The sequence below is a fragment of the Lagenorhynchus albirostris genome, chromosome 4 (assembly GCF_949774975.1).
Source record: "Lagenorhynchus albirostris chromosome 4, mLagAlb1.1, whole genome shotgun sequence".
Classification (NCBI taxonomy): Eukaryota; Metazoa; Chordata; class Mammalia; order Artiodactyla; family Delphinidae; genus Lagenorhynchus; species Lagenorhynchus albirostris.
This window is the reverse complement of record NC_083098.1, coordinates 129561600-129574677: the sequence shown is the minus strand read 5'-3', so window position 1 is coordinate 129574677 and position 13078 is coordinate 129561600. Positions and strand designations below refer to the sequence as shown.

At 37.7% G+C, this 13078-nt stretch overlaps 1 non-coding gene across 1 annotated transcript; it reads left to right on the top strand.

Moving 5' to 3' along the window:
• The first annotated feature begins 9609 nt into the window (after positions 1-9609).
• LOC132520154 (U6 spliceosomal RNA) lies at positions 9610-9712 on the top strand. Its single transcript, XR_009540514.1, has one exon. It is a non-coding gene; the product is annotated as a U6 spliceosomal RNA (small nuclear RNA).
• The last annotated feature ends 3366 nt before the right edge of the window (positions 9713-13078 follow it).

The window sequence follows — 13078 nt, the reverse complement described above, 5'->3', positions numbered from 1 at the left end:
TCCTCCTTTCCAACATGCATATGCACACACACTGCTTCCATTGCCCCAAACTATAGCCTCGGTTCGCACCTTCCGGCCAAGTGTTAGGTGGGCCGGCACACACCGGATCCATCCTCTAATGGAGACTGACAGATCACAGGCAGAATGGTCCTTGGATGTCACCATGCCTTCTCTCTCCAAATCTCTTTTCCCCTGTTCAGATCACATGGGAGCCAAGCTTGAACTAAATCACATTATGGGGATAAAAATGTTGGTTCCCTCTTCTGGTAGGCACTCAATCTTTAGAAGAAATTCTCTTTTTTCCCCCTTTCCCTTTCCATTAGCTCTGGGGAGGGGAAAACTACACCTCTCTCCCTCTCAGTCCTCTTAGTGGGGGAGGGGAAGCAAAGATGGGAGGTGCATAGGGTGGATGGTGGGAGCAGTTCTGCTCCTTGAAGCTCTGGCAGAATGTGGCTGGCTCCAGGTGCTGGCAGCTCTCTGATTTTAAAATGGCTTTAGTCCAGCAGTTCAGAGACAACAGTAAAAGTCTTACTAAATGTCTTATTAGCTTTGGAATCAGGCAGAACTTGTTTCAAAACTGGGCTCTGCTACTTATTATTGAGTCTCGTTTTCTTCACCTGTAAAATGGTGTTACTAGAAACTACTTCTCAGGGTTATTGTGATGGGAAAATGAATGAATGAATGTCATTTGGCTCACACATAAAAGGAGTTCATTAATATTAGCTATATTTTCTCATCATCTCATCCTCTATGTCCACTTCCTGCACCTTACTTGTAACCACCTCTGCACATCTGTATATCTATGTAGACAAATATAAATGTATGTGTATGTTATGTGTGTATAAAATCTAGGCCTTTGATGTTTTTGCCCCTTGAATCCATGTTTTGTTATTGGTGGAGAAAAATACATTTGGGACATACATTTTCAACATTTAGTAGCAGTAGTCCTAAGTTCTTATATGACTCATCAAGTCATAAGTTACAAGGGTATCAGGTGTGGACTTCTACTTCCTGCAGCACATTTGTGTAGGTGTATTCTTACCAGAAACCCTCCATAATGCTACCTAGTCATTTTGGTCTCTGTTTCTACAGAAATGACTAGGATGAAAGAAAGAAAGACTGAAACAAAGAAATGTGATTGTTTTTATGTTTTACCATCAAGAATATCATTTTAGTTCAAATGAGATCATTCAAATGAGAATAAACAAATTTAAATGAAAAAGAAGTTTTGATGCTGATTTCTAAACTGAATGGGGTTTTCCCTGATAAAATCTACAAAGCAGAATATTTAGCCTCAAAAAAAATATCAGCTGCATATAATCATAATCATTACTCATGATTTCACACCTTCAAATACAGTAAATTTTTTAAAAACTCAATAGGTTGAGAGATTTTTAGGATATTTGGGCTCTATGTTTAAAGAAAGGAAAGGTAGCTTAATTATTCATTCAACAAACATTTGTTACAAAGCTAAAGAGGCTCTGTCCCTCTTCTCCATTGCTTTAAAGTGTAGAGGTTAGTCTAACACAGGAGAAATGAAGTGAGTTTAAAAAATCAGACTTCAGTATCTTCCTATTCTTCACCGCCTAACAGCTCCACCAACTTTTGACACCGTCAACACCTCTACCATCACAAAGCATTCTTAAAATGACCTGCTGTATTTGCCTTGCAAGAAAGTCTACAAGAATTGGAGAAATCTTGATTCATTGCTTCTCAAACTTTCTGCAAAATTTACACAATATTGTCCTGACACAATATTGTCCTGACATTGGACAAATGTGTAGAATACCTATGTTCAGGTTCTGCTTTCATTTACAAGTACACACACACACACACACAGAGCTTAAAAATAACTGGGAGAGAGGCAGAATTTTTGTTTGATTTTTTTTTTTAGACAGAGATTGAATGAGGATGCACTAATAACTATGGCTGGTTTTGACTAATACACATGACTACAATAGTTTTGACATACCAACAAAATAATTCCATGAGTTATACTCACACACATAGATAATGGCCAAGGAATCAGAGTAATAGGATGTTGGAATTGAAGGGTCTCAGAAGTCACTTGTCTGGATCTCTCATTTTACTGGTAAGGAAATTTAGGTCTTTGACTGTCAGGAAAAATTTGAAAGACATTTAAATAGGAAAAATATCACTGAGTGCCCTGTCTAATACATCTTTCCAGGTTGTCTGGTTCTACAAGGGTCTGAGACCAGTCGTTGAGCTATTTTATAACTCAGTAAGTCTTAGAAAACTTACAGTAATGCAAATGATTCTTTTCCATAGAAATGCAGATTAATATTTTCATGTGGAACACAATTGATTATTGCCCTGCGGATAATGATCAGTTTTCCATCTGTTTGCAAGTTCATTTCAGCTTTCCTAATGATATATATGAGCATGCTTTTGAACCGGTTGTATTATCTTACTGGTTCCCTCATTAATTAATGTATTAATCACAGCCCTCATCTTTGTTCCCCATTTAGCATATCAAGGGACAGACTCAGCCAAGTGGATTCTAGGGTTTTTCCTTAGGGAGGTCCAGATACGAAGGGGAAGGGCGTGAACTTGCTTGTTCTGTTCCCAGATGACTGTGGAAAAAGAAGGGAGATAGAGGCAGTGACAGGCAACAGTCAGATGCAAGTCCCCACCATCAGTTACAAACAAACAAAGAAACAAACAAACAAATAAATAAATAAATAAAAGATCGATCGATCGATCGATCGATCTGAGTCTTGCTGTGAACGTGGTTTCTTGAACCCAGCCCGGACCTGACCTACTGAATCAGTCTATGAAGGTGAGCTTCATGCACACTCAGGTTTGAAAATGACTGTTCCAGAATCACAAAATACTCTGAGACTATAAAAAGGAAGGGGAAACATGAATTAAATGAGGCAAGAGGAGAAAGCCCTTCAACCCTGACGTAGTTCAAATTTTCACAGGGAATGACCCATCGAAAACTATACCCTTGGTCTAATGGTATAAGGGCTTCAAATGTGGGTATAGCTTTGGCAAGATTATCTTCTATTTAATTGCCAGAAGCTACCAGAGAGTGTTTTCATACGGTTCTCCAAGCCCAGTAAAGGCCTTATCTTCAGTGCTATTTCTAATGATTGCTGCAGAACCCACCCCAAGCAGCCCCTGCTTCAGCAAGGCAGAATTAGGATATTTTTCTAATGGGAATCTGTTCACTTTTACAATGAACAAAGAAAAATTGTAGTTCTTTGAGATTTTGTTTGTTCATTTGGTGATTCAGAGCTTAAACATAAAACACTAGTTTCAAAGGAGGAGATGTCCAAAATTCACCTACCCTGAAGAAGTCAAACAAACTTTTCTATGACAGGAAATAATGTTATCCTTACAGAAAAATGCAGGGAGGCAAACAGTCAGGGCTCAGGGCCATCCTAGACATTGGGGGCTAAATAAACTTATACTGTAGAGCACATTGAATGCACCTCTGGTCTTAATGGTTCTAAAAACGTCAGTGTAACTAAACTAAGTAGGTTACAGAAGATTTGGACATCAGCGTGATTCAAAACGCTCCTGCCTCTCATGTCTGAATATGTGCATCAAGAGTGGCTCAAATGTTGGGAAACCAAAATAGATTCTGTACGGTGTTGAGAAAAATACCTTAAACCATTTCATGAAGAGAAAAGGAGGCACTGTTGAAGCAAAGTATTGAAATATGGCTTATACAAAACTGCCTTTGTGCTTGTTAAGGTAGCCCAGGCACGTTCCCTAATTCCCACTTAGCAATAACTGCATCTCTATATGTGCCTCATGCTTATCACTGAAGAGGCTGAAAAGAAAAATCAGTCATGGCCCTCGAGGAGCCTTCACATTAGTTTAACAGTTATATTGATGAGCTTGTGGAGCCAATAAGACACTCTTCTCAGTAACACCAGATGTTAAAATTCCACAAATAAAATACATTGTTGGTCTGGCTAAAGCTACATTTAAAGCTATATATATATATTGAAGAACTGAGGTTAAGTCTCAACACCGTAATTTGAGTATCTCTTAGATGACATGTTACAAGATTGACTTACAGCTGCAGCTCATGCTAAAGTCCTCCAGTGATTCCTCGTGACCCAAGAACAGACCCTAGACAGTGAGACCACTTTTTATAGAAATGCATGAATAGAAGCCCAATATAAGCTCTTGACATCAGAGTTAGCAGAATTCAGTAAATACATACCTAAATGTCTATCGATGACTTAATCACTTAAGCAATGACTTAACTCAGCCTACGGAAGCATTAGCCGACCCCCCCATCCCTCTTTGCTCCTAGAGTTCAGGTGGCATAATGTGGAACTGAAAGACCACCCTGAACAAAGTATGGAGTTACATATTCATCAGAATACAGCTGCGGGATATGGAGATCTTAGTTGTTCAAGTGGCAGCAAAGCTAGCAACGTTGTATTGTTATTAAGGTCTACTATATTTATATCAGGGACTTCCACTGTGTAATAATAAGTTGAAAATCAACTCTCTATGCAAAGTGTTAATAAAAAAAGAAAACACTGAGGAATAGAGAATTAAACAAAATTCAAAATATTATTTTGCTTCAGGTCTTTGAAAAGCCTCTATATGCCAGTATTTCCTAGTAGTGTAGGAGATGAGACATGCAGAATTTTCCAGATATATTTGACTATGGTATCAGTTAAGATTAAGTTCAACTAAGAGTGATAGAAAAAAATATAAAATATCAGTGTCTTAATGTCTTAAACTAGATAAAAGTTTATTTCTTTCTTAAGTAAAATTCCAGAGATAGATAGTCCAGAGCTGCTTCAGCTCTTTAGGGTGTCATGACTCAGGTTTCCATTGTTAAGACCACCTCATGGTCCCATATGGCTGCTCCAGCTCCAACTTATACATCCATATTCCATCTAGCAGGAAGGAGGAAATGAAAAAGAGAAGAGAAGCCCCTTTCCCTTCAAGGACACTTCCCTAGAGGTTACAAAGTGACGTTAGATTACATCCTATTGATCAGAACTTAATTCCATGACCACGTCTACCTAAAAAAGAGAACTAAAAATGTAGGCTTTATTCTATGCAGCCACATACCTGGTTAAAAATTATATTTGTATGGAAGAAGAGGAGGGGACCATGAATAGTCTCTGCCACAACCATGAAACTCTTTATTTCATGGAGCACTTCACAAAATAAAAGTGTGGAAAGGTCGGTGTAAGTTAATTACTTTTCTCAGTATTTTCTCAATTGCTAAGAATCAGTGTCCAAGGCAATCTACTGGAAGAGTCTGAGAACCAGGACTGGCAAACTGATTTACCAAGGAATTCAAGCAGGAACCAGAAGCGTGAAAAGGAGAATTAATGTTATTTCATTTGCATTTAGCAATTGCAATAATTCATTTGAAAGCAGAATGCTTCCTCAAACACTGGGAAGCCATCTCTTTGAAATGTAATCATCAAGAAAAACAGAACCCTTATCTCCCAGTTTCTGTGGGAAAGTAGGAGCCTAACTTGAGTGGGCACCTTGCTCTAAATTACAAAGTGATCTTTTTTCATAAAGATAATAAGAACTTTGTTCTTCCTTTGGATAAAGCCAATTAGCTAACGCAGAGGGTCACCTCAATTACCAGATACGTTTAAGACGAACTGTAAGACACAGATTTAGAGAATGGACTTGAGGACACGGGGAGAGGGAAGGGTAAGCTAGGACGAAGTGAGCGAGTGGCATTGACATATATGTACACTACCGAATGTAAAATAGATAGCTAGTGGGAAGCAGCCGCATAGCACAGGGAGATTGGCTTGGTGCTTTGTGACCACCTAGAGGGGTGGGATAGGGAGGGTGGGAGGGAGACGCAAGAGGGAGGAGATATGAGGATATATGTATATGTATAGCGGATTCGCTTTGTTAAACAGCAGAAACTAACACAATATGTAAAGCAATTATGCTCTAATAAAGATGTAAAAAGATAAAAGATGAACTCTGTAATAAATGGTGCTGTCAAGTCCTCTTTTTTGAGGGCTAATTACCGTTTACCTTGAGAACATGTATGGAATGGGTAGTTATCTGCCTGGCTATGTAAAAGGGTGAGATTTCTTTCTGTTTTTGCAGTCTCTCAGTGGATTGCCTGTGATGCACATCACATTCTGGATTAATGCTTATTCAATAACAAAACTGTTTTCTTTCTCCTCTACTTTTGTGGAGAATTTTTCTTGGTTGGCAGGAGTTTTTTTTTTAAGTTTATACTCTGCAACATTTTCCTCAATCTCATTTGCATCACATCACTTAGTGTATTCTCTGACACAAGTAACAGACTGTTGTAATTTAACATTGAACTGCCTAACTGGAGCTTTTTCTTGGTGTGGCTCAAGCAAAGATTCAATGAAAGGAAAAAGATTTTCTACAGAGAGATGTTAATTGACATTAGCTGCTTTCAAATTCTTGGGTGTTGAGTTCTGTGTTCACCACAGAGCCAGTGAGATTCTTTACACTGTTGTCTTGTGACTGCAAAACCCAGTTCCATTGCTCAAAACAGGCTGCAAACCACAAAGATAAGAAGCTCCCAAAGCCTTTACTTAGTGTATTAGCCACCTGGGGGGGGGGGCTTAAAACAACAGAAATGTATTGTCTCACAGCTCTGGAGGCTAGAGGTCTGAAATCAAGGTGTCGGCAGGCCTGCACCCCCTCTGAGACCTGTAAGGCAATCCTTCCCCACTTCTTCCTAACTTCTGGTGGTTTGTTGGCAGTCTTTGAGGTTGCAGCTACATAACCCAATCTCTGCCTTAATCATCACATGGTGTTCTCCCTCTGTCTTTGTGGCCATATTCTCATAAGGACACCAGTTACATTGGAGTAGGTCCCCACCCAATTCCAGTATGACTTCATCTTAAATAAGTACATCTGCAAGAATCCGATTTCCAAATAAGGTCACATTCTGAGACTTGGACGGTTAGAGCTTTAACATATCTTACTTGAGGGGACAAAATTCAACCCATAACACTTAGTAAGAGTCACCATAACAAAGTTGCCCTCCCTGGCCCTGCCAGATGCCTCAATCTTCATGTGTTAAGGTGCTCTCCAATATTTTCCTCCTAGTTTATTTTTTAAACAATAAAGAGAAAAATTCTCCCTGTCCAAGTTCTGAAGTATAAAGGAGTTGGCTGGCGTTTGGAGGTAAAACTTAAAACTTTTGTTTAATTAGTAAGGGCTGGGCTGGAGGACATGGTTTCTGAATGCAGGTGAGCTTCCAAACACTGAAGCCCAGAATTCAATTCACCCACCCAGCAGCAGGGCAGCCAGATCACACATATATCACTCATGTAATCAAGATGTGCCCAGGTTTGACCTTGGCCCTGGTATTTTGCTGAAAGAGCCATACAGACGTCTACTTTCACAGCATTTCTCACATCCTGAAACTTGTGGGTGATCAGAGGTCGGGTGATATCATAATCATAGGGGACCATCATAGATGATCAGCTTAACAGTGACAGTAACACAAACAAGAGTTGTGAACAAGGGATGTCATTTGGATTTATCAATGATCTGAATAACTATCTGGATAGTCCCTTTCAAATTATGGGCAAGTAATGAAGATTGAACTTGTGTTAAAATTCTTATTATCAAATTCTGGGAAGATGACAACGGTGGGAATGGCAAGCTTTTGGATCTTCCCAAATCCCAGTATAGAGAAAACAGTGAAATTAAAACAAAAAACAAACCAGTGTACAACATTTACAACAAAACTAGGTGACAAGGTACTCCATGAACCCCAAAGTGCGAACGAGCAAGAGTCACAAGATCAGCACATAATCAGCAACTGTTCAGGAGAAAGCAGAGGGAAGCCAGGAGACGACTGACAACCTGATAATAGGAGACACCAAGATGGCTACCAGATCCTCAGGAGGAGGTGGGACAGTGAAAGCAGCAGCAGGAATGAGAGGGGTTTGCCCCTGGCTTAGCAGGAGAGGCAAAGGGCCTGCAGGAAGCCGGGCTGACGGGCTTAGCAGCACACCCTCCTCACCTTCCATAGGGCCCTACACCCAGGCAAGATGGTCAGAGATGAATCAAAATTGAGCAGAAAGGAACAAAAGAGATGAAGGAAAGAGAAGGCCCAGATAAAAGTGGGGCAGATGAATAGAGGAAGAAAAACTCAGAAAAATCATTTTAAAATTAAAAATATATACACTCAACACCACACAGAAACAACAGGAGTTGTTAGAACAAAATATCCTTCTGATAGTCAGGAAAACTTAATTCATATAGAAATGAGTAACAGAAAATGTCAAGGCCAAATCCCGTACAAAGATGCTATGTGTCTTCAATAAAGAGTCCTATTTGAGAATTTTTCACATCTTGTGAGGATGAATTAAATTATCATTTTGCCACCTTAAACTTTCATGAGGAGGAAAAAGTTCAAAGTCTGGATAAATTACTTTCTATTTTGACATAATAAAGAATGTGAAGAGAAAGGGAATGGAATACATTGTTAGAAAAAATATTTAAAACACATTTAATTTCACTAATCAACTTTTAATGTGTGACTACTAAAATTATTATAATAATTCTATATTTTTAAATTATTTTTCAGATTTATTATTGATTTCTAGTTCTCTTACGGCAATACTTGGTTTTGACCTTGATTTCAGCCAAGTATTGACTTTAACTTCTGGTCCTCTAGCATTTGGAAAAAGTATCCATCAGTGCATATCCACCCTGTACAATTTATGGTCTGAATGGCAGAAAGAGAACATGGATTCTCAGTGGGCTGCTTCCTCCCAAAAGGAGAATGAGAGGAAGGAGTTGGGCTATGCACCCTCAACATCTTTTTCTAGATTCTTCAATCAGATTAAGGATTTATCAATTATCTATGATAAAAACCACTTGAAAATTCTAATTTGAAAAGATACATGCACTCCAATGTTCATAGCAGCACTATTTACAATAGCCAAGACATAGAAACAACCCAAGTGCCCAATGACAGACATGTTTAAGAAGAAGGGGTGTGTGTGTGTGTGTGTGTGTGTGTGTATGTATGTGTGCATATATAATTATATATATAATATTCCATTATATTATATATAATATATATTATATTATATATAATGGAACATTATATATATATAAAAATGGAATATTACTCAGCTATAAAAACATTTGAAATATTGCCATCTGCAGCAACCTAGAGAATATCACACTAAGTGAAGCAAGTCAGAGAAAAACAAATATTATGTAATATCACTTATATGTGGAATCTAAAAAATAACACAGATGAATCTATATACAAAACAGAAACAGACTCACAGACATAGGAAATAAACTATGTTACCAAAAGGAGAAGGGAGCAGGGGGAGGGATGAATTAGGAGTCTGTAATTATCTGTTAACTCTTATACATGAAATGGATAAGCAACAAGCATTTACTATATAACACAGGGAACTATATTCAATATCTTATAATAATCTATAATGGAAAATAATATGAAAAAAAATATATATAACTGAATCACTTTGCTGTACAACTGAAACTAACACAATATTGTAAATCAGCTACACTTCAATTTAAAAAAAAATTAAAAAAACCCTTAGTAACTTAAAACAACAACAATTTTAAATGTTCATAATACCATGAGTTGTTGTTGTTTCAGCATCACATATACTAAAATTTAAACAATACAGAGAAGGTTAGCATGGCCCTGAGCAAAGATGACATGCAAATTCACGAAGTATTTCATATTTTTAAGGGGTCAAATTTTCAAGAAGATATAATAATTGTAAATACATATACACCCAACATAGAGCACCTAAATATATTCAGCAAATAGTAATAGATGTGGAAAGAGAAATAGACGGTAATACAATAATAGTAGGGGATTGATTACCCCACTTTCAGCAATGGATAGATCATCCAGACAGAAAATCAACAAGGAAATATTGGATTTGAACCCTACATTAAATGGATCTAACAGACATTTATAGAGCATTCCATCCATCAGCGGCACAACACTCATTCTTCTCAAGTGCACACAGAATATTCTCCAGGATAGACCATATGATAGGCCACAAAGCAAATCTTAGTAAATTTTAAAAGATTGAAATAATACCAAGTATATTTTCCAACCACAATGGTATAAGTTGAAATCAACAATAAGAGGAAAGTTGGAAAATTTACAAGCATATGGAAGCTAGACAACATACTCCTGAACAATGAGTGGGTAGAAGAACAAACATAAAAGGGAAATCAAAAAATATCTCAAAACAAATGAAAATGGAAACATAGCACACCAAAACATTTGGGATGCTGCAAAAGCAGTTCTGAAAGGCAAGTTTAACAGCAATAAATGCATATATTAAGAAAATAGAAAAATCTCAAATAAGCAACCTGACTTTACACCTCAAAGAATTAAAGAAAAAAGAACAAAGACCAAAGTTAGCAGAAGGAAGGAAATAACAAAGATCAGAGCAGAAATAAATGAAACATAGACCAGAAAAACAATAGAAAAGATCAGTGAAACTAAGAGCTGGTTTTTCAAAAAGATAAACTTTTAGCTAGACTAAGAAAAAAGAGAAAAGGGCTTCCTGGTGGCGCAGTGGTTGAGAGTTCGCCTGCCGATGCAGGGGACACGGGTTCGTGCCCCGGTCTGGGAAGATCCCACATGCCGCGGAGCGGCTGGGCCCATGAGCCATGGCCGCTGAGCCTGCGCTCCTCAATGGGAGAGGCCACAACAGTGAGAGGCCCGCGTACCGCCAAAAAAAACCAAAAAAACAAAAAAAAAGGAAAAAAGAGAAAAGACTCAAATAAAATCAGAAACTAAAGAGGAGACATTACAAATGATATTACAGAAATACATAGTATTGTAAGAGATTACCATAAGCAATAATAGACCAACAAATTGGATAAGCTAGAAGAAATGGATAAATTCTTAGAAGCATACAGCCTACCAAAACTGAATATGGAACAGACTCACAGACACAGAAAACAGACCTGTGGTTGTCAAGGGGGGTGGGTGGGGGAGGAATGGATTGGGAGTTTGGGATTAGCAGAGGTAAACTATTATATATTAGAATGGATAAACAACAAGGTCTTACTGTATACAAAGGGAGCTATATTTAATATCCTGTAATAAACCATTATGGAAAAGAAAAAAAAAGACTGAATCTGGAAGAAATAAAAAATCTTAACAGACCAATAATGAGTGAGATTGAATCAGTTATCAAAAACCTTTGAACACAGAAAAGCCAGATGACTTCACTGGTGAATTCTATCAAATATTTAAAGAAGAATTAACACCCATTATTCTCAAATTCTCCCAAAAAATTGAAGAGAAGGGGACATTTTCAACTTTCTTTATTTCATGAAGCCAGCATTACCCTGATACCAAAGCCAGATAAGGACACTGCAAGAAAAGGAAACTATAGAACAATATCCCTGATAAATGCAAGAATTCTCAACAAAATATTAGCAAACTGAATCCAACAACACATTAAAAGGATCATACACCATAACCAAATGGGAATTATCCCTCCCCGGGATGCAAGAATGGGTCAACATAATGCAGATCAATAAATGTTATACACCACATTAATAGCATGAAAGACAAAAATCATATGATCATCTCAATAGACGCAGAAAATGCACTTGACAAAATACAATACCCTTTCATGAGAGAAACCATCAACAAATTGGGTGTAGAAGGAATATACCTCCACATAACGAAGGTCATACTGACAACCCACAGCTAACATCATACTCAATGGTGAAGGACTGAAAGCTTTTCCTCTAAGATCAGATACAAGATCAGGGTGCCCACTCTCACCGCTCCGATTTAAAATAGTACTGGAAGTCCTAGCTAGAGTAATTAGGCAAGGTATAGAAATAAAAGGTATCCAGCTGGTGAAGGAAGAAATAAAATAGTCATTATTTGCAAATCATATGGTCTTATGTAGAAAATTCTAAAGACTCAACCAAAAAAACTGCTGGAACTAATCAATGAATTCAGTAAAGTTGCAGGATAAAAATCAACATATATGCTCAATATTCTGTAATAAGAAAGAATTTGAAAACGCATAGATACATGTATATGTATAACTGAATCACTTTGCTGTACACCTGAAACTAACACAACATTGTTAATCAACTGTGCTCCAATATAAAATAAAAAATTAAAAAAATCAACATACAGAAATCAGTTGTGGGCTTCCATGGTGGCACAGTGGTTGAGAGTCTGCCTGCCGATGCAGGGGACACGGGTTCGTGCCCCGGTCTGGGAAGATCCCACATGCCGCGGAGAGGCTGGGCCCGTGAGCCATGGCCGCTGGGCCTGTGCGTCCGGAGCCTGTGCTCCGCAATGGGAGAGGCCACGACAGTGAGAGGCCCGCGTATCGAGAAAAAAAAAAAAAGAAATCAGTTGTGTTTCCATACACTAACAATGAAATATCTGAAAAAGAAGTAAAACTATCCCAGCCACAACAGTATCAAAAACAATAAAATAATTAGGAATAAGTTTAAGCAAGGAAGTGAAAGATCTGTACAATGAAAACTACAAGACTTTGATGAAAGAAATTGAAGAAGACACAAATGGAAAGCTATTTCATGTTCATGGATAAAATTAATATTGTTAAAGTGTCCATGCTATTGTAAGCCATCTATGGATTCAATGCAATACCTATCAAAAATCCAGTAACATTTTTCACAGCAATAGCAAAAACAATTCTAAAATTTGTATGGAACCACAATAGACCCTGAATAGTCAAAGCAATCCTGACAAAAAGGAAAGGATATTTTCTTCAGTAAATGGTGTTGGGAAACTTGGATAACCACGGGCAGAAGAATGAAATTGGACCCTTGTATCACTCACAAAAATTAACTTGAAATGAATTAAAGACTTAAACATAAGGCCTCATACCATAAAAGTCCTGGAAGAAAACAGAGAAGAAACTCTTTGACATTGGTCTTGGCAATGATTTTTTGGATGTGATATGACACCAAAAGCTCAAGCAACAAAAGAAAAAAAATCGACAAGTGGAACTATGTCAAACTAAAAATCTTTTGCACAGAGAAAGAAACAATTAACAAAATGAAAAGGCAAACTATGGAATGGGAAAAA